Raw genomic sequence first — 20,206 nt, 5'->3', positions numbered from 1 at the left:
TATTAATAAGGGGATAGAGACATTTTACATATTTATTACATTTGGCTTGAATGCCCTCAATGTGATTTTTGAAAGTTAAATTCTTATCTAGCATGAGCCCTAGATACTTAACTTCATCTGACCAATTTATTGGAACCCCTCTCATCGTGACAACATGTCTACTTGAAGGTTTGAAATAAAGAGCTTTTGGTTTATGTGGGAATATTATTAGTTGAGTTTTAGAAGCATTAAGAGAAATCTTCCATTTTTCCAAGTATGAAGAAAAAATATCCAAACTTTTTTGCAATCGACTACAGATGACATGCAGGCTTCGTCCTTTGGCGGAGAGGCCTGTGTCATCCGCAAACAAAGATTTTTGACATCCCTGAGGTAGTTCAGGTAAGTCAGATGTGAACATATTGTATAATATTGGTCCCAAAATGCTGCCTTGAGGAACACCAGCTCTTACAGGAAGTCTTTCAGATCTGGAGTTCTGATAATTAACCTGAAGTGTACGATTTGACAGATAACTTTGAATTATTCTAACAATGTATGTTGGAAAATTAAAGTTTTTTAATTTTACAATCAAACCTTCATGCCAAACACTGTCGAATGCTTTTTCTATGTCTAGAAGAGCAAGACCAGTAGAATAGCCTTCAGATTTGTTGGAACGGATCAAATTTGTTACACGTAAAAGTTGATGAGTGGTCGAATGTCCATGGCGGAATCCGAACTGTTCATTGGCAAAAATTGAATTTTCGTTGATGTGGGCCATCATTCTGTTCAAAATAACCTTTTCAAAAAGTTTACTGATGGAGGAAAGCAAACTGATTGGACGATAGCTAGAAGCTTCTGCAGGATTTTTGTCTGGTTTTAAAATTGGAACAACCTTAGCATTTTTCCATTTGTCAGGAAAATATGCTAATTGAAAACATTTGTTAAACATATCAACTAAAGCTCTGAGAAACTCTTTTTCTCAGCATTGTTCGTCGTGTTCCTGTGAACGTTCGTGTTTTCGTCCGACCTGACGCACTCTACAGAGGCAGACCATGACGAAGCTGGTAACGTTTCAATAGCACAATTAAGCACTAAAACAAGTTGGAACGATAGCATTAAAAACGAAGAAATTTTTGGTAGCAACTATAATGTATTTAGGAATGATCGGGATTTAGTTTTAACCCAAAGGAAGTGAGGTGGTGGAGTTCTAGTTGCAATTTCTTCAAAATTCAATTCTGAGCTTATTGCTTCACCAAAATTAAAGGATTTTGAGCACGTTTGGGTAAAAACAGAGATCATTGGAGAGACTCATATATTCGCGTCAGTTTACTTTCCTCCTGATCGAGCTACTAAGTCGACGTATGAAGTGTTTTTTGAAGCAGCCGAAGAAATCGTTTCATACTTTCCTCCTGAATATAAAATTCATATTTATGGTGATTTCAATCAACGAAATGTAGATTTTATTCCAGATTACGATAATGAGAGCATTCTTCTTCCAGTTGTTGGTGAAAATGAAACATTACAATTTATATTTGAGAAAATTGCATTCCTAGGACTCAACCAAATTAATCATGTCAAAAACCAACAGAATTGTTTCTTAGATTTACTTTTAACGAATATATGTGAGGATTTTTGTGTTGTGGAATCTGTTTCTCCGTTATGGAAAAATGAAGCGTTCCACACAGCGATCGAATATTCCATATTTGTACACAGTAACCTTAATCCCAACGACTGTAGTTATGAGTATGTTTTTGATTACAATATGGCTAATTATGACAATATAAGGTACAAAATAAATAGAGTAAACTGGCAATCCAATCTGAAAGAAGAAGTAAATATTGAAAGTGCCGTACAAAACTTCTACAAAATATTGTCGGAGGTAATTCAGGAGGAAGTTCCACTCAAACGTAAAAGACGAGGTTTTGGCTCAAAAAATCCAGTCTGGTTCAATAAGCAAATCATTAATTTGAAAAATCGCAAACAAAAAGCACACAAAACCTACAAGGCACATAATAGTCAAGCAAATTTAGAAAAGTATCTGAGTATTTGTGATCAACTAAATTTAACTATTTCTAATGCACTTACAGATTATAACATAAAAACCGAAAATGAAGTCAAGTCATGTCCAAAGAATTTCTTCAACTATGTCAAATCAAAGATTAATTCAAACAATTTCCCATCAAAAATGACATTAGACGACAAAGAAGGAAAAAACTCAGAAGATATTTGTAACCTTTTTGCAACTTTTTTTCAAGAAACTTACACGAACTTCTCTGATAATGATCGTGATTTTGGATATTTTTCATACCTTCCAGAGATTTCAAGGGATGTTGGAGTAAATCAAATTCATGTTCAAGACATTACGACAGGTCTGAATGATTTAGATGCTACTAAAGGATCAGGGCCAGATGGAATCCCACCAGAATTTATAAAAAAATTAGCGGTAGAACTTACAACTCCACTATTCTGGCTTTTCAATATGTCACTTGAATCTGGTGAATTTCCAAAGGAATGGAAAAAGTCTTTCTTGGTACCTATTTACAAATCAGGCAAAAAATCTGATATCAGGAACTATCGTGGGATTGCCATCATTTCATGCATTCCAAAACTGTTCGAATCAATTATTAACAAATGTATTTTTGGTCAAATTAAACACAGAATAACTAATTCACAACATGGCTTCTTTAAAGGCCGTTCAACTACTACAAACCTCCTGGAGTTTGTTGATTATTCCATAATGGCAATGGATAAAGGTAACCACGTAGAGGCTCTCTACACTGATTTTAGTAAAGCATTTGATAGACTTGACATTTCAATGTTAATTTTCAAACTGAGTAAAATAGGTATCGAGAAAAAGCTTCTCAAATGGATTGAATCATATCTAACTGACCGGCAGCAAATAGTAAGATTTAATGACAAAAAATCCAAACCAATTCAAGTCACATCAGGTGTTCCTCAAGGCTCCCACTTAGGACCTCTCCTTTTTATTTTATATGTTAACGACGTATCTTTTCTTCTTAAAAAAAATACGGATTCTTATATATGCAGATGATATGAAATTGTTTTTAGAAATCATGAAAGACGACGATTATGAAACATTCCATAATGAAATACTTTTATTTAATACCTGGTGTTTTAAAAGTTTATTGAAGTTGAATGTTGAAAAATGTAATCTAATAACTTATAGCAGAAAACGAAACACTCCGAATTTAACAATAAGGTTAGGAAACCAACAAGTTAAAAAATGTGATAAAATTAGAGATCTAGGAGTTATTTTGGATTCCAAATTAACGTTCGTTGAACATTACAACACAATAACTCATAAAGCGGGCAATATGCTTAACTTCATAAAACGTTTCGGATATCATTTTCAAGACCCTTATACGATCAAAACCCTTTACGTTGCCTATGTGAGATCCATATTAGAGTATTGTAGTGTTGTCTGGTTCCCATATTTGAAATCACATGAAGAACGAATAGAGTCGATTCAAAAGCAGTTTTTACTATACGCACTCCGCAAATTAGGTGGGACTGTATTTCCTCTTCCGTCATATAAAGCACGATGCATGTTGATAAACATTCAGACATTAAAACAGCGACGAGAATATGCCATGGTCGCATTTGTTAATGATATCGTTTCACAACGTATTGACTCAACAAAACTATTATCTAAATTAAACTTTTATGCTCCTAATCGACAATAGGGCGATATTCAAAACTGAAAAGGCAATAGATGGCTCTTTTTCAATGGTAGTAAAAACGAAATCCTGAAGCAAAGAAAGCACCACGGAAGATGAACTAAACACAAAAAGTTATGTATTCACTTTACACTTGATTTCTTATCACTACTTTTTTGATTCAGTTTCCTAATTGCAAGCAATTTGCGATTTACATTATTTTCCATACGTTTTGACAGTTCTCCGACTACCATTCTTCCATGCGCTTGTGTTGAAAGTTTGAGACATTTGAGAATCCAGCGTAGCGCGATCAGTGAGGGGAATATAAACATCAGTGTCGCCGCTCGGCTGCCGGTAAGAGAAACTGAATGTTCGAAAGGTTGTTGTCTGTAATTTTTGCCGCTGGCGCCAACTGTTAGCGTTTGAGAACAAAATAAACAGTCGTTACCCTATTGCGTCACAGAAATTTGTTTACTTTAGATCGTTATCGTACAAACTACGCCAAATTTAGTCCTCTAAATCAAATGATGTCTGTTTACAATGAGCACTGTGAAATGATTGATCTTAGTATGCCCCGGACCAAATTGAAATCATATTTTAACTCACTAGGAAATCTTAGAATATAAGAAACTATGTAACTATGTAACTATGTAACTATGTAGTCTACAAATGATTGACGAAATAAATAAATAAATAATCAATAACTGAGTCACATTAACCTCCTCTGTTGCGTTTTTTGTATGAAACGCTAGTCAAGGAAATTGCCTTTCGATGTATAGTGAAAAACTTCCCAAAAGCTTTAGTATTCCACTGTTATAATTGAAAGAGAGCGAGAGAGGAGAGAATCTCTCATTTATACATAGGTCCTTTAGTAATGTTTAGCGAGATATTACCTTCTTAATTTAGTACACCGTGGGCCAGGGGAAGTGGTTCACCTAGCATGAATGAGGGATGAACTTATCGCTGAGAAAAAAGTAGATTTTATATGAAATTTGACAAGTATTTGAATGACAGATTCATCCTTGTTCATCCACTTCTCCTAGTCTATTGAAATACTCTCGCTCTTGACCGCTTGTGAATGTGAGCGAGAGAAATGCAATTTTCGATTGAATGTATCCCATGCTTGTCCTTAAAAATACGTTACTAAGCTTAAAAGACTTTCATGATACAGAAGTACTTTTTTATCTTTCAGCATTTACATATTCTCAGTAATCTAAGCGATTGCCGTGCCTTTTTGTAATTTTCTCGGACATCAGCATACAAATTACGTGTTTGTCTGTTTATATTTACATTCTGCTCAATCCTCTATCGATTCACATTGACAGGATTAAAGCTTTTTGGAAACGTTTTTACAACGCTTTGAACATCTCATGTCAGTGTGAGTATTGTCGGTAGCCTCGTTTTCTTCGGCAGCTTTCCCATAAGTAAGAACTGAAGGTGAATCTTTTCGGCAGCTCCAAATCAACCACATTTTGAGGCGAATTCATTTGAATGGGTTACATACATGGCCTGATTCGCTAATCGCCACATAGTAACGCACTTGCGCTAGTGTCTATGCACGAAAAATTCCTTAAAGGTAACGCGAAAAATATTTGTATGGCGCGCAATGGCGAAATGCATCTATCGAATTATTTCTCTTCATTGGGAACTATCTTCGAAAAAATATTTGGTCCGGTAGTACATAATGGCTATCACGCCTACCAAATATTTTTTCGATTAATGCTTTCACTTATAAGAAATTTGAAGTTAGATGCCTTTCCCCATACAAAATAAAACGAGAAAACTCCTGCTGATCAACTGTTGACAAGAGCAAAGCAGGTAATCCATTGATCACATTTTTGTTGAAATTGTTTGATCAGTCTCGAAAATCTCGTCAGCGGGAAACTGACAGAACAAAGAATCATCTGAATGCTTTGTTTGTCGTGTTTTGATAAAAAAAATACTGTGAATTTGATGTTTGGAAATTTGGTTGCCGAAAATAGTCTACTGCAGCCCTACCCTATATTTCTGGTTTTGAATTCGACTCAACTAATAAAAATAATTTCCCACGAATCGAAAAAAGCGCCTAGATCGTTTGATGACACATGCCAAATCGACTAATGTTCCGTTGAAAATGTCCATTATCTAAAAAAAATCCTATTTTCAAAATCGGTGCTAAATGTTCCACACAGCCATACGAACACATTAACATTTTAATTTGATTCCTGCGCCACCTTCCTCTGGCACCCTCTCGAAAACAAATCGACGACGAGTTAGCAAAACAACAGAAGAAGTCGTTCCGGAACTAATCAAATTCAACAACTCGGTGTTTTGTCGCGGTTGCGATTTTCAAACACAGGAGATTTCTTTCCTCCTGAAGTCGTCACCGTCAGTGAGGGTTCGAAATTCTCGATACGGAGCAGTAAAACGAGACACTCAGTTCTCCCTTAATTCAATTAGGTCCTGCACGTCTCTGGCAGTCGAAGATCCGAAGCGTGCGATTTTTTTTCACGGATCACAACATTCGAGCCAAATGAGTTTTGATTTGGGGCAGCGTATGAGGGGTCGTCTTTGTGAAAAAAAAATATTTCCTCGTGTAGTTTCTGAAAAAAAAAACAACAATCAAGTTACGGGTTCTGGTTTTGAAGACTTAAAGTTAAGTTTTTAAAACCAATGCTGGGTGGCAATAGGGTCCTAAAGCCCTGTCCCAATTTTAGTAACAACCGCTTAAGTTTAGGCCAAAAACACATGTTTACTCAATTTTTGAATAATTTTCGTTGGTTTAGGTCCAATAAACATTATTTTACGGTTTTAGAGACTTTGTCACACCCCTTGATTAAAATTAAATTTTTGGTTATAATTTGTTTTTCGTGTCCCTTCCGAAATGTCAGATAGGAACAACCCCACGCTCAGAAATAAAAATAGTCACAGAATTACTCTTTTTCATTCTGCTGTGATTTTCTACACAAAATGTCATATCGCCCGGGTTGAAGCTTAGCTATGCTTATTACCGTCAAACGGGGCTTTTTTTGACATTATTTTCACATACCTCAACTTTGAGGATTTTTAGCTCTTAGAATTACACAGCGTAACAAAAATGACATTTTTGCGTGTCTCAAGGATCAAATTATGTGTCTCTAGTAGATTTTTGGTCGCTGAAGTTGATGCTGTTGTCAGAAATGTTCCAGCACGTCACAATTTTTAGCTACAGGTCGTCAAAGTATAAAACACAGGTTTTATTAATGTTTACATGAAATTTAAGATATAATTTATCAAACTTTTTTGTGATTCAATCCACCAATCATGCAAAACAGGACTTAAACTTTCAATTAAGATATAATTTGAATGTAAATTACACCATTAAATTCAGTTTAAATCGATTTTTTCAACCTGCTTGCTGTCTCCATATAAAATTCTTCGTTTCTCTTATATGGCATAAGACAATACTTTTCAGAACCACAAAAAATAACTTTTTACCAGCGGAAGAATTATGAACTATGTTGAAAAGTATTGTTCAACACATGAAGTTTGAATTTTGTGTCAAATTAAGCAAATAAATTGCCATACAAGTTGCAAAACTTGTATGCAAGTTGGCTAAAAGCATCAAATTTAGCATTTTCAACAGTCAATATCTCAAAAACTAGACGTGCTATGATATTTTTGAAAATGGCAATGGATTCAGCAATCCCTAATTGAGTAAATAGTGGTATTTTGGTGCTCGAGACAAAAACGTGTTCCGCAGTGTTATGGATTGATTTCGATAATTTTTGCATATATTTAAGTTGTATATGTATGTAACAAATGTGCAAAATATAAAGCAAATCCAGCAAGAAATAAAAAAAATGCTTGAATAGTGAAAAATATGTGTCTTTTAAAACAAAAAAGGGGCTACTTTGGACACTTTTAAAAAGCAATACGATTTGACAATAAAATGGTTATTTTCACATAAAATTTCAACTGGTTCTATAGATTATCGTCTATCATGATGTTCTTAGGCATTTTTCGTTGATAAACATAGCTAAGAACATTATAAAGCACGAAAAAATACACGTACCAATATAACACTTTCCAGCAGAACATGCTATTCATAGTTTTTGATTTCCAGTATGAAATTTCAAGTTTACTTGCTGTTAAATGAAACTGTCAGCTACGAGTGCTTGATTGTTTAAGTGAATATAAACGAATGCTGTAACTACCAAGTACTACGACGATTTTTAAGGTCTGATTAACAATAATTACCATTCGTTCTGTTTTTTAATGATATATGAATGATATGAAAAAGGATCTCTCTAATTCCTGTAACTTAAAGTAATAATCCTTCGTAAACAATTTAAATTTCACTTTTGTTACACGTATGTTGGTTTTCAATAGTTTTGAGGTAGCGTAAGAGTAGTTTATGTTTAGCAGATGTAGGGTGGAATTGCTTTGTGTTGCGAACTTAGGTAAAATATGACCGATTTGTTTTTTTTAAGGAATATGTCGTGAGTTTACTATTTATACGTATTAAAATATATGTGTTTTATGACTATTAACTTATCTAAATACTTGGGTTACTTTTTTGTGTTGTAAAATATACAAATCAACACTTTAAAATAATATAATAGTCGTGAAATTAAGACCTTTGATCAATTATTTGTGTAACACAATTATTTTTAACACTAAATAATCACAAATTTCTATAGAACATGACGATTTGATAGTTTTGTGACGTTCCCAACAACTTTCCACGATATGTGAAAAATTCGAATAATGTTTACATACCAAATGTTTTGTGCCTTGTGAATATGTGTTCGGAATTCTTTGATATATTTTCTTGTTTATCCTGTTATTGTTGATGTTGTTCCCAAAATAAACTATGCCTGATTGTAGAGCATATATTGGTTAATAAAAGTGCTGAAGACACAAAATGGCTCAGATTAATATTTATGCTGCAAATAAATCTAAAACGTGAGTGTCCAAAGTAGCCCCCGGAATCAAAAGTAGCCCCGTTTGACGGTATTGTTTTCCCTTTACATGTTAATAAACGTCACCTTGTCAATAGGTTTTCATTCAATATCTTTTTTCACAAGTGTCGTATTGCCTCCCGATCTTCGTCAATATTCGCGTAGCTTCTAATCCGAGTTCAATAGCTGTTGCGACGCCGCTTGAACAGGCCTATTAATGATTTTACGAAGGGATGTAAACCAGATGGCACTGCTAACTGACTGATGATGTTTTGTTTTCAATTTGTCAAATTATAAATGTTTCGCTGAACGTTGTTGGAAAAATGTTTTTTTGTGGTATAATTAGTAGATTAATAGGGGACGGACCTGGTGTAGTGGTTAAAACACACGCCTCTCACGCCGAGGACCTGGGATCGAATCCCATCCCCGACATAGTCGCTAAAAATTTCAGTGACGACTTCCTTCGGAAGGGAAGTAAAGCCGTTGGTCCCGAGATGAACTAGCCCAGGACTAAAAATCTCGTTAATAATGATAGAAAAACAAAGTAGATTAACCCGTATCCGACCGGGCTAAGAAAAAAAATTCAAAAAATTCTCGTGAAGCTATTTTCTATCCGATTTGCAAACTTCTTTCACTATATGAAATCCAAACTCTTCTATTTTCCTATGCTGGGGAAAGTGGTCCAAAATTTTGCCTGTGGCCGGAGTTATTCCGGTGTCCTCCTGGGTCAAGTCGGGTAAAAAATTGATCAACTTCCTTTCCCGAACGGTTTCATAATACTAAACTGAAATTTAACAACTCAAGTTTTGTAGGAACAGTCAATCGTGCAACATTAAAGATATTCGAGTGATTTAAGGAGTCACTTTCATGGAAGTTTCCTTGAAAAACTGAAATATGCCTTCCGGAAGATCCGGAACATCCGTAAAAGTGGTCAAATCGTCAAAAATGACTTGGTAAGCCGCGGTTTTTTTCAATCTCACTAGTTTTCAACATACATGGACATGACCAATGCTTTGAGTGCATAAGATCCTATATGGCCATTGGGGGGCTCACCGGAAGATCCGGAACATCCGTAAAAGTGGTCAAATCGTCAAAAATGACTTGGTAAGCCGCGGTTTTTTTCAATCTTACTAGTTTTCAACATACATGGACATGACCAATGCTTTGAGTGCATAAGATCCTATATGGCCATTGGGGGGCTCACCGGAAGATCCGGAACATCCGTAAAAGTGGTCAAATCGTTAAAAATGACTTGGAAAGCTGCTGTTTTTTTCAATCTCACTAGTTTTCAACATACATGGACATGACCAATGCTTTGAGTGCATAAGATCCTATATGGCCATTGGGGGCTCACCGGAAGATCCGGAACATCCGTAAAAGTGGTCAAATCGTTAGAAATGACTTCCCAAGTAACAATTTTAGTTTTACGAATTACTTCCAGGCTGCTATAAATAAACGCCTATAAAACCATGGTCAAGGCACTGTTGTCTTCATCGCATCCCCCAAAACCTCTTGTAGATTAGAACGTGACTAGTTGGCCCACTCTGAAAGAGGCTATGAAGTGTATAATTATGTCACACGAATAAAGCAAAGTAGCATTTATGGTAGCTATTTTGAGGCCACCTGTTCTAGATGAATGTCACTTTATCTTGAAAATGATTTTATCATAACGTCGATTTATTCCAACGTAAACAAAAGAATAATAGATTTAAAACACGGCTGTGATAGATTATTTCGTAGTGCTTTTTATTTGAATATAGTACCCAAATCTTTAGTGCCGAGTGAGATTTACTGTGAAATGTGATGAGAAAGAAGTAAATTTGCCCGTGCCCCCTCTGAAAGTGGCATATTTCTAGTTATTTAGTATTTGCTAAAATGAACCGCCAGGTGAAGAATTGAACATTTCTTAGTTTGAGTGGGCAGTAATTGTGCTTTAAATTATATTCAGTCAGTTTAATCATCACACCATAGCATCTGATGAGCGAATTCATGGAGATAATATTATTTGAAAAAGTGAAATTGTGGCAACCGAAGTGAAATTAAAATGGAGGAACCATAATTGATTGATTATCATCAACAAATGCTGTCTTGCCATCATAAATACACAAATAAGGGTGCATTGTTATGATTCGGCATTTGCAGATGTAAAATTGCTTAAAAAAATGCTGATTGAAGATGATTCAGCTTTTTTTTTCGCTTTTTATGGTAACCAAGTAGCATTCAACAAAGTTTTCTGTTTGGGTATGTTATTATGAAGAATATATACGAAAAAATTAAAACGAACATTAGCTCGTCGTTTTTCCGTCAGGAATAAATGTTCGCAATCCATTGCAATGCATTTGAAGAGCCCAAATATCGATTTAAGAGGTATCAATAAGGTAAGTTATCAAGACTAAAGGGCAAGTCAATCAGTTTAAAAGCAGCTTTTATGGCAACAAGGTGTATTATATCAATCTTTTATCATAGCCGTCACAAATCAGTGTCACTCAGCCTCCACTAGCAGTTTAAATGAGGTATTCTATACTGCAATAAAGCTGGTTCTGTAGCCACAAAATTTTAACTTTATAGTTTGTCTCTAAAAGGTTTTGAAAACAACCAAGAGCTGACTTACAAAATATGACATTCTAGCAACGTTAAATGTCGCCTCTAGCTATCATAGCATTCACGTTACTGTCTTAAAACATTAATAAACTCACTCGAATGCCAAATTGCTATGGAATTGTTACTTGGGTTGGAACGCCGCGTTTTCTTCAATATCACTAGTTTCCAACATACATGGACGTGACCAATGCTTTGAGTATTCTCGTTGTTTTTATATTTCACTAGTTTTCTACATTCAAGGACGAAACTAATATTTCGAACGTGATCACTGATCAGTTATGGCCACTTGGGGGTTTACCGTAAGATCCGGAACATCCGGAAAAGTAGGCAAGTCGCGTAACTCATTCTAAAAACTTGCAATTTATTTAAAACTTGTTAATTTTGCTCACTAAAAACAGCATCACTATCGAGTCTACCATGTGGCCTTAGTTTGTTACTGCGTGATCCCCCGGACGATACGGAACATTCGTTATATGAACGATGGAACTTTCAGATTATTCCGATGGGCTGCTTATTGGCCACACAGAGTACCGTCGTGCGTGGTGGCGTTGGTCCAAAAGGGGCACTTCAAGCTACTATTATTGCAGCAAATAATACCAGAATAATGGAAACAATGTGGCAAGCTTCATGAGTACATTCTCAAGAGCTACTAGATGATCATAGATCAGTTTTTAGGCGTTCATAATAGCTATGAGATGCATCAAAAAGGGCGGTCACGCCCTAGGTCCAATGTCATCCCGAACGACGATAATAATAAAGCATTTCAGCTTTATAATAGCACTATATTAGCAAGCAGAATGATTAAAAGTGCTTTTTGATTTCTTGGGTGATACTACTTTGAGTGTGCGAAATTAATCGGTTTTCAAAAAATAGTAATTTTCTAGAATGGCTCACTTAAATTGTTTACTTTTCTGAATGTTCCGCATCTTCCGATGAGATGGTCATACAATGATGGCAATATTGGACGTAGGGATATAAAACCAAGCAAAATTTGAGGAAGCGTGACTTTACAGAAAGACTTTTATGTTTACTCCAGTTTTACGGATGTTCCGGATCGTCCGGGGGACCACTCAGTAACAAACTAAGGCCACATGGTAGACTCGATACTGATGCTGTTTTAAGTGCGCAAAAATAAAAATAAACTGCATGTTTTTAAAATGAGTTACGCGAATTGTCTACTTTTCCGGATGTTCCGGATCTTCCGGTAAACCCCCAAGTGGCCATAGCTGATCATAAAGCGTTTGAAATATTAGTTTCGTCCTTGAATGAAGAAAACTAGTGAAATAAAAAAACAACGAGAATTTCCATGACATCTTCCATGACAAGCCTGTTTTACGGACGTTCCGGATCTTTCGGGGGACCACTCAGTAGCCAACTAGAGTCACATGGTGACCTAAATGCTGATACTGTTTATGACACGTGAAAACAATGAATTTTCAAAAATTGCGGTGTTGTAGGGTAAGTCACGCGACTTGTCCACTTTTCCGGATTTTCCGGATCCTCCGGTGAGCCCATAATGGCCATATATGGTTTTATGCACTCAAAGCATTGGTTATGTCCATATATGTTGAAAACTAGTGAGATTGAAAAAAACCGCGGCTTTCCAAGTCATTTTTAACGATTTGACCACTTTTACGGATGTTCCGGATCTTCCGATGAGCCCCCCAATTGCCATATAGGGTCTTATGCACTCAAAGCATTGGTCATGTCCATGTATGTTGAAAACTAGTGAGATTGAAAAAAAAAACGCGGCTTTTCAAGTCATTTTTAACGATTTGACCACTTTTACGGATGTTCCGGATCTTCCGATGAGCCCCCCAATTGCCATATAGGGTCTTATGCACTCAAAGCATTGGTCATGTCCATGTATGTTGAAAACTAGTGAGATTGAAAAAAAAAACGCGGCTTTCCAAGTCATTTTTAACGATTTGACCACTTTTCCACTTTACTAGTTTTCAACATACATGGACATGACCAATGCTTTGAGTGCATAAGATCCTATATGGCCATTGGGGGGCTCACCGGAAGATCCGGAACATCCGTAAAAGTGGTCAAATCGTTAAAAATGACTTGGAAAGCTGCGGTTTTTTTCAATCTCACTAGTTTTCAACATACATGGACATGACCAATGCTTTGAGTGAATAAGATCCTATATGGCCATTGGGGGCTCACCGGAAGATCCGGAACATCCGTAAAAGTGGTCAAATCGTTAGAAATGACTTGGAACGCCGCGTTTTCTTCAATATCACTAGTTTCCAACATACATGGACGTGACCAATGCTTTGAGTATTCTCGTTGTTTTTATATTTCACTAGTTTTCTACATTCAAGGACGAAACTAATATTTCGAACGTGATCACTGATCAGTTATGGCCACTTGGGGGTTTACCGGAAGATCCGGAACATCCGGAAAAGTAGGCAAGTCGCGTAACTCATTCTAAAAACTTGCAATTTATTTAAAACTTGTTAATTTTGCTCACTAAAAACAGCATCACTATCGAGTCTACCATGTGGCCTTAGTTTGTTACTGCGTGATCCCCCGGACGATACGGAACATTCGTTATATGAACGATGGAACTTTCAGATTATTCCGATGGGCTGCTTATTGGCCACACAGAGTACCGTCGTGCGTGGTGGCGTTGGTCCAAAAGGGGTACTTCAAGCTACTATTATTGCAGCAAATAATACCAGAATAATGGAAACAATGTGGCAAGCTTCATGAGTACATTCTCAAGAGCTACTAGATGATCATAGATCAGTTTTTAGGCGTTCATAATAGCTATGAGATGCATCAAAAAGGGCGGTCACGCCCTAGGTCCAATGTCATCCCGAACGACGATAATAATAAAGCATTTCAGCTTTATAATAGCACTACATTAGCAAGCAGAATGATTAAAAGTGCTTTTTGATTTCTTGGGTGATACTACTTTGAGTGTGCGAAATTAATCGGTTTTCAAAAAATAGTAATTTTCTAGAATGACTCACTTAAATTGTTTACTTTTCTGAATGTTCCGCATCTTCCGATGAGATGGTCATACAATGATGGCAATATTGGACGTAGGGATATAAAACCAAGCAAAATTTGAGGAAGCGTGACTTTACAGAAAGACTTTTATGTTTACTCCAGTTTTACGGATGTTCCGGATCGTCCGGGGGACCACTCAGTAACAAACTAAGGCCACATGGTAGACTCGATACTGATGCTGTTTTAAGTGCGCAAAAATAAAAATAAACTGCATGTTTTTAAAATGAGTTACGCGAATTGTCTACTTTTCCGGATGTTCCGGATCTTCCGGTAAACCCCCAAGTGGCCATAGCTGATCATAAAGCGTTTGAAATATTAGTTTCGTCCTTGAATGAAGAAAACTAGTGAAATAAAAAAACAACGAGAATTTCCATGACATCTTCCATGACAAGCCTGTTTTACGGACGTTCCGGATCTTTCGGGGGACCACTCAGTAGCCAACTAGAGTCACATGGTGACCTAAATGCTGATACTGTTTATGACACGTGAAAACAATGAATTTTCAAAAATTGCGGTGTTGTAGGGTAAGTCACGCGACTTGTCCACTTTTCCGGATTTTCCGGATCCTCCGGTGAGCCCATAATGGCCATATATGGTTTTATGCACTCAAAGCATTGGTTATGTCCATATATGTTGAAAACTAGTGAGATTGAAAAAAACCGCGGCTTTCCAAGTCATTTTTAACGATTTGACCACTTTTACGGATGTTCCGGATCTTCCGATGAGCCCCCCAATTGCCATATAGGGTCTTATGCACTCAAAGCATTGGTCATGTCCATGTATGTTGAAAACTAGTGAGATTGAAAAAAAAAAAAACGCGGCTTTTCAAGTCATTTTTAACGATTTGACCACTTTTACGGATGTTCCGGATCTTCCGATGAGCCCCCCAATGGCCATATAGGGTCTTATACACTCAAAGCATTGGTCATGTCCATGTATGTTGAAAACTAGTCAGATTGAAAAAAAACCGCGGCTTTCCAAGTCATTTTTAACGATTTGACCACTTTTACGGATGTTCCGGATCTTCCGATGAGCCTCCCAATGGCCATATTGGGTCTTATGCACTCAAAGCATTGGTCATGTCCATGTATGTTGAAAACTAGTGAGATTGGAAAAAAAAAAACGCGGCTTTCCAAGTCATTTTTAACGATTTGACCACTTTTACGGATGTTCCGGATCTTCCGATGAGCCCCCCAATCGCCATATAGGGTCTTATGCACTCAAAGCATTGGTCATGTCCATGTATGTTGAAAACTAGTGAGATTGAAAAAACCGCAGCTTTCCAAGTCATTTTTAACGATTTGACCACTTTTACGGATGTTCCGGATTTTCCGATGAGCCCCCCAATGGCCATATTGGGTCTTATGCACTCAAAGCATTGGTCATGTCCATGTATGTTGAAAACTAGTGAGATTGAAAAAAAAACCGCGGCTTTCCAAGTCATTTTTAACGATTTGACCACTTTTACGGATGTTCCGGATCTTCCGATGAGCCCCCCAATGGCCATATAGGGTCTTCTGCACTCAAAGCATTGGTCATGTCCATGTATGTTGAAAACTAGTCAGATTGAAAAAAACCGCGGCTTTCCAAGTCATTTTTAACGATTTGACCACTTTTACGGATGTTCCGGATCTTCCGATGAGCCCCCCAATGGCCATATTGGGTCTTATGCACTCAAAGCATTTATCATGTCCATGTATATTGAAAACAAGTGAGATTGAAAGAAAACCGCGGCTTTCCAAGTCATTTTTAACGATTCGACCACTTTTACGGATGTTCCGGATCTTCCGATGAGCCCCCCAATGGCCATATTGGGTCTTATGCAATCAAAGCATTTATCATGTCCATGTACATTGAAAACTAGTGAGATTGAAAAAAAAACGCGGCTTTCCAAGTCATTTTTAACGATTCGACCACTTTTACGGATGTTCCGAATCTTCCGATGAGCCCCCCAATGGCCATATAGGGTCTTATGCACTCAAAGCATTGGTCATGTCCATGTATGTTGAAAACTAGTGAGATTGAAAAAAACCGCGGCTTTCCAAGTCATTTTTAACGATTTGACCACTTTTACGGATGTTCCGGATCTTCCGATGAGCCCCCCAATGGCCATATTGGGTCTTATGCACTCAAAGCATTTATCATGTCCATGTATATTGAAAACTAGTGAGATTGAAAGAAAACCGCGGCTTTCCAAGTCATTTTTAACGATTCGACCACTTTTACGGATGTTCCGGATCTTCCGATGAGCCCCCCAATGGCCATATTGGGTCTTATGCAATCAAAGCATTTATCATGTCCATGTATATTGAAAACTAGTGAGATTGAAAAAAAACGCGGCTTTCCAAGTCATTTTTAACGATTCGACCACTTTTACGGATGTTCCGAATCTTCCGATGAGCCCCCCAATGGCCATATAGGGTCTTATGCACTCAAAGCATTGGTCATGTCCATGTATGTTGAAAACTAGTGAGATTGAAAGAAAACCGCGGCTTTCCAAGTCATTTTTAACGATTCGACCACTTTTACGGATGTTCCGGATCTTCCGATGAGCCCCCCAATGGCCATATTGGGTCTTATGCACTCAAAGCATTTATCATGTCCATGTATATTGAAAACTAGTGAGATTGAAAAAAACCGCGGCTTTCCAAGTCATTTTTAACGATTTGACCACTTTTACGGATGTTCCGGATCTTCCGATGAGCCCCCCCAATGGCCATATTGGGTCTTATGCACTCAAAGCATTTATCATGTCCATGTATATTGAAAACTAGTGAGATTGAAAGAAAACCGCGGCTTTCCAAGTCATTTTTAACGATTCGACCACTTTTACGGATGTTCCGGATCTTCCGATGAGCCCCCCAATGGCCATATTGGGTCTTATGCACTCAAAGCATTGGTCATGTCCATGTATGTTGAAAACTAGTGAGATTGAAAAAAAAACCGCGGCTTTCCAAGTCATTTTTAACGATTTGACCACTTTTACGGATGTCCCGGATCTTCCGATGAGCCCCCCAATGGCCATATAGGGTCTTATGCACTCAAAGCATTGGTCATGTCCATGTATGTTGAAAACTAGTGAGATTGAAAAAAACCGCGGCTTTCCAAGTCATTTTTAACGATTTGACCACTTTTACGGATGTTCCGGATCTTCCGATGAGCCCCCCAATGGCCATATTGGGTCTTATGCACTCAAAGCATTTATCATGTCCATGTATATTGAAAACTAGTGAGATTGAAAAAAACCGCGGCTTTCCATGTCATTTTTAACGATTTGACCACTTTTACGGATGTTCCGGATCTTCCGATAAGCCCCCCAATGGCCATATTGGGTCTTATGCACTCAAAGCATTGGTCTTGTCCACGTATGTTGAAAACTAGTGAGATTGAAAAAAAAAACCGCGGCTTTCCAAGTCATTTTTAACGATTTGGCCACTTTTACGGATGTTCCGGATCTTCCGGGAGGCATATTTCAGTTTTTCAAGGAAACTTCCATGAAAGTGACTCCTTAAATCACTTGAATATCTTTAATGTTGCACGATTGACTGTTCCTACAAAATTTGAGTTGTTAAATTTCAGTTTAGTATTATGAAACCGTTCGGGAAAGGAAGTTGATCAATTTTTTACCCGACTTGACCCAGGAGGACACCGGAATAACTTCAATTCAAAAAATTCTCGTGAAGCTATTTTCTATCCGATTTGCAAACTTCTTTCACTATATGAAATCCAAACTCTTCTATTTTCCTATGCTGGGGAAAGTGGTCCAAAATTTTGCCTGTGGCCGGAGTTATTCCGGTGTCCTCCTAGGTCAAGTCGTGTAAAAAATTGATCAACTTCCTTTCCCGAACGGTTTCATAATACTAAACTGAAATTTAACAACTCAAGTTTTGTAGGAACAGTCAATCGTGCAACATTAAAGATATTCAAGTGATTTAAGGAGTCACTTTCATGGAAGTTTCCTTGAAAAACTGAAATATGCCTTCCGGAAGATCCGGAACATCCGTAAAAGTGGTCAAATCGTTAAAAATGACTTGGAAAGCCGCGGTTTTTTTTTTCAATCTCACTAGTTTTCAACATACATGGACATGACCAATGCTTTAAGTGCATAAGACCCTATATGGCCATTGGGGGGCTCATCGGAAGATCCGGAACATCCGTAAAAGTGGTCAAATCGTTAAAAATGACTTGGAAAGCCGCGGTTTTTTTCAATCTCACTAGTTTTCAACATACATGGACATGACCAATGCTTTGAGTGCATAAGACCCTATATGGCGATTGGGGGGCTCATCGGAAGATCCGGAACATCCGTAAAAGTGGTCAAATCGTTAAAAATGACTTGGAAAGCCGCGTTTTTTTTTCAATCTCACTAGTTTTCAACATACATGGACATGACCAATGCTTTGAGTGCATAAGACCCTATATGGCAATTGGGGGGCTCATCGGAAGATCCGGAACATCCGTAAAAGTGGTCAAATCGTTAAACATGACTTGGAAAGCCGCGGTTTTTTTCAATCTCACTAGTTTTCAACATATATGGACATAACCAATGCTTTGAGTGCATAAAACCATATATGGCCATTATGGGCTCACCGGAGGATCCGGAATATCCGGAAAAGTGGACAAGTCGCGTGACTTACCCTACAACACCGCAATTTTTGAAAATTCATTGTTTTCACGTGCCATAAACAGTATCAGCATTTAGGTCACCATGTGACTCTAGTTGGCTACTGAGTGGTCCCCCGAAAGATCCGGAACGTCCGTAAAACAGGCTTATCATGGAAGATGTCATGGAAATTCTCGTTGTTTTTTTATTTCACTAGTTTTCTTCATTCAAGGACGAAACTAATATTTCAAACGCTTTATGATCAGCTATGGCCACTTGGGGGTTTACCGGAAGATCCGGAACATCCGGAAAAGTAGACAATTCGCGTAACTCATTTTAAAAACATGCAGTTTATTTTTATTTTTGCGCACTTAAAACAGCATCAGTATCGAGTCTACCATGTGGCCTTAGTTTGTTACTGAGTGGTCCCCCGGACGATCCGGAACATCCGTAAAACTGGAGTAAACATAAAAGACTTTCTGTAAAGTCACGCTTCCTCAAATTTTGCTTGGTTTTATATCCCTACGTCCAATATTGCCATCATTGTATGACCATCTCATCGGAAGATGCGGAACATTCAGAAAAGTAAACAATTTAAGTGAGTCATTCTAGAAAATTACTATTTTTTGAAAACCGATTAATTTCGCACACTCAAAGTAGTATCACCCAAGAAATCAAAAAGCACTTTTAATCATTCTGCTTGCTAATATAGTGCTATTATAGAGCTGAAATGCTTTATTATTATCGTCGTTCGGGATGACATTGGACCTAGGGCGTGACCGCCCTTTTTGATGCATCTCATAGCTATTATGAACGCCTAAAAACTGATCTATGATCATCTAGTAGCTCTTGAGAATGTACTCATGAAGCTTGCCACATTGTTTCCATTATTCTGGTATTATTTGCTGCAATAATAGTAGCTCGAAGTACCCCTTTTGGACCAACGCCACCACGCACGACGGTACTCTGTGTGGCCAATAAGCAGCCCATCGGAATAATCTGAAAGTTCCATCGTTCATATAACGAATGTTCCGTAACGTCCGAGGGATCACGCAGTAACAAACTAAGGCCACATGGTAGACTCGATAGTGATGCTGTTTTTAGTGAGCAAAATTAACAAGTTTTAAATAAATTGCAAAGTTTTTAGAATGAGTTACGCGACTTGCCTACTTTTCCGGATGTTCCGGATCTTCAGGTAAACCCCCAAGTGGCCATAACTGATCAGTGATCACGTTCGAAATATTAGTTTCGTCCTTGAATGTAGAAAACTAGTGAAATATAAAAACAACGAGAATACTCAAAGCATTGGTCACGTCCATGTATGTTGGAAACTAGTGATATTGAAGAAAACGCGGCGTTCCAAGTCATTTCTAACGATTTGACCACTTTTACGGATGTTCCGG

This window comes from Aedes aegypti, chromosome 2 (assembly GCF_002204515.2).
Source record: "Aedes aegypti strain LVP_AGWG chromosome 2, AaegL5.0 Primary Assembly, whole genome shotgun sequence".
Classification (NCBI taxonomy): domain Eukaryota; kingdom Metazoa; phylum Arthropoda; class Insecta; order Diptera; family Culicidae; genus Aedes; species Aedes aegypti.
This window is presented reverse-complemented; position numbering follows the sequence as displayed.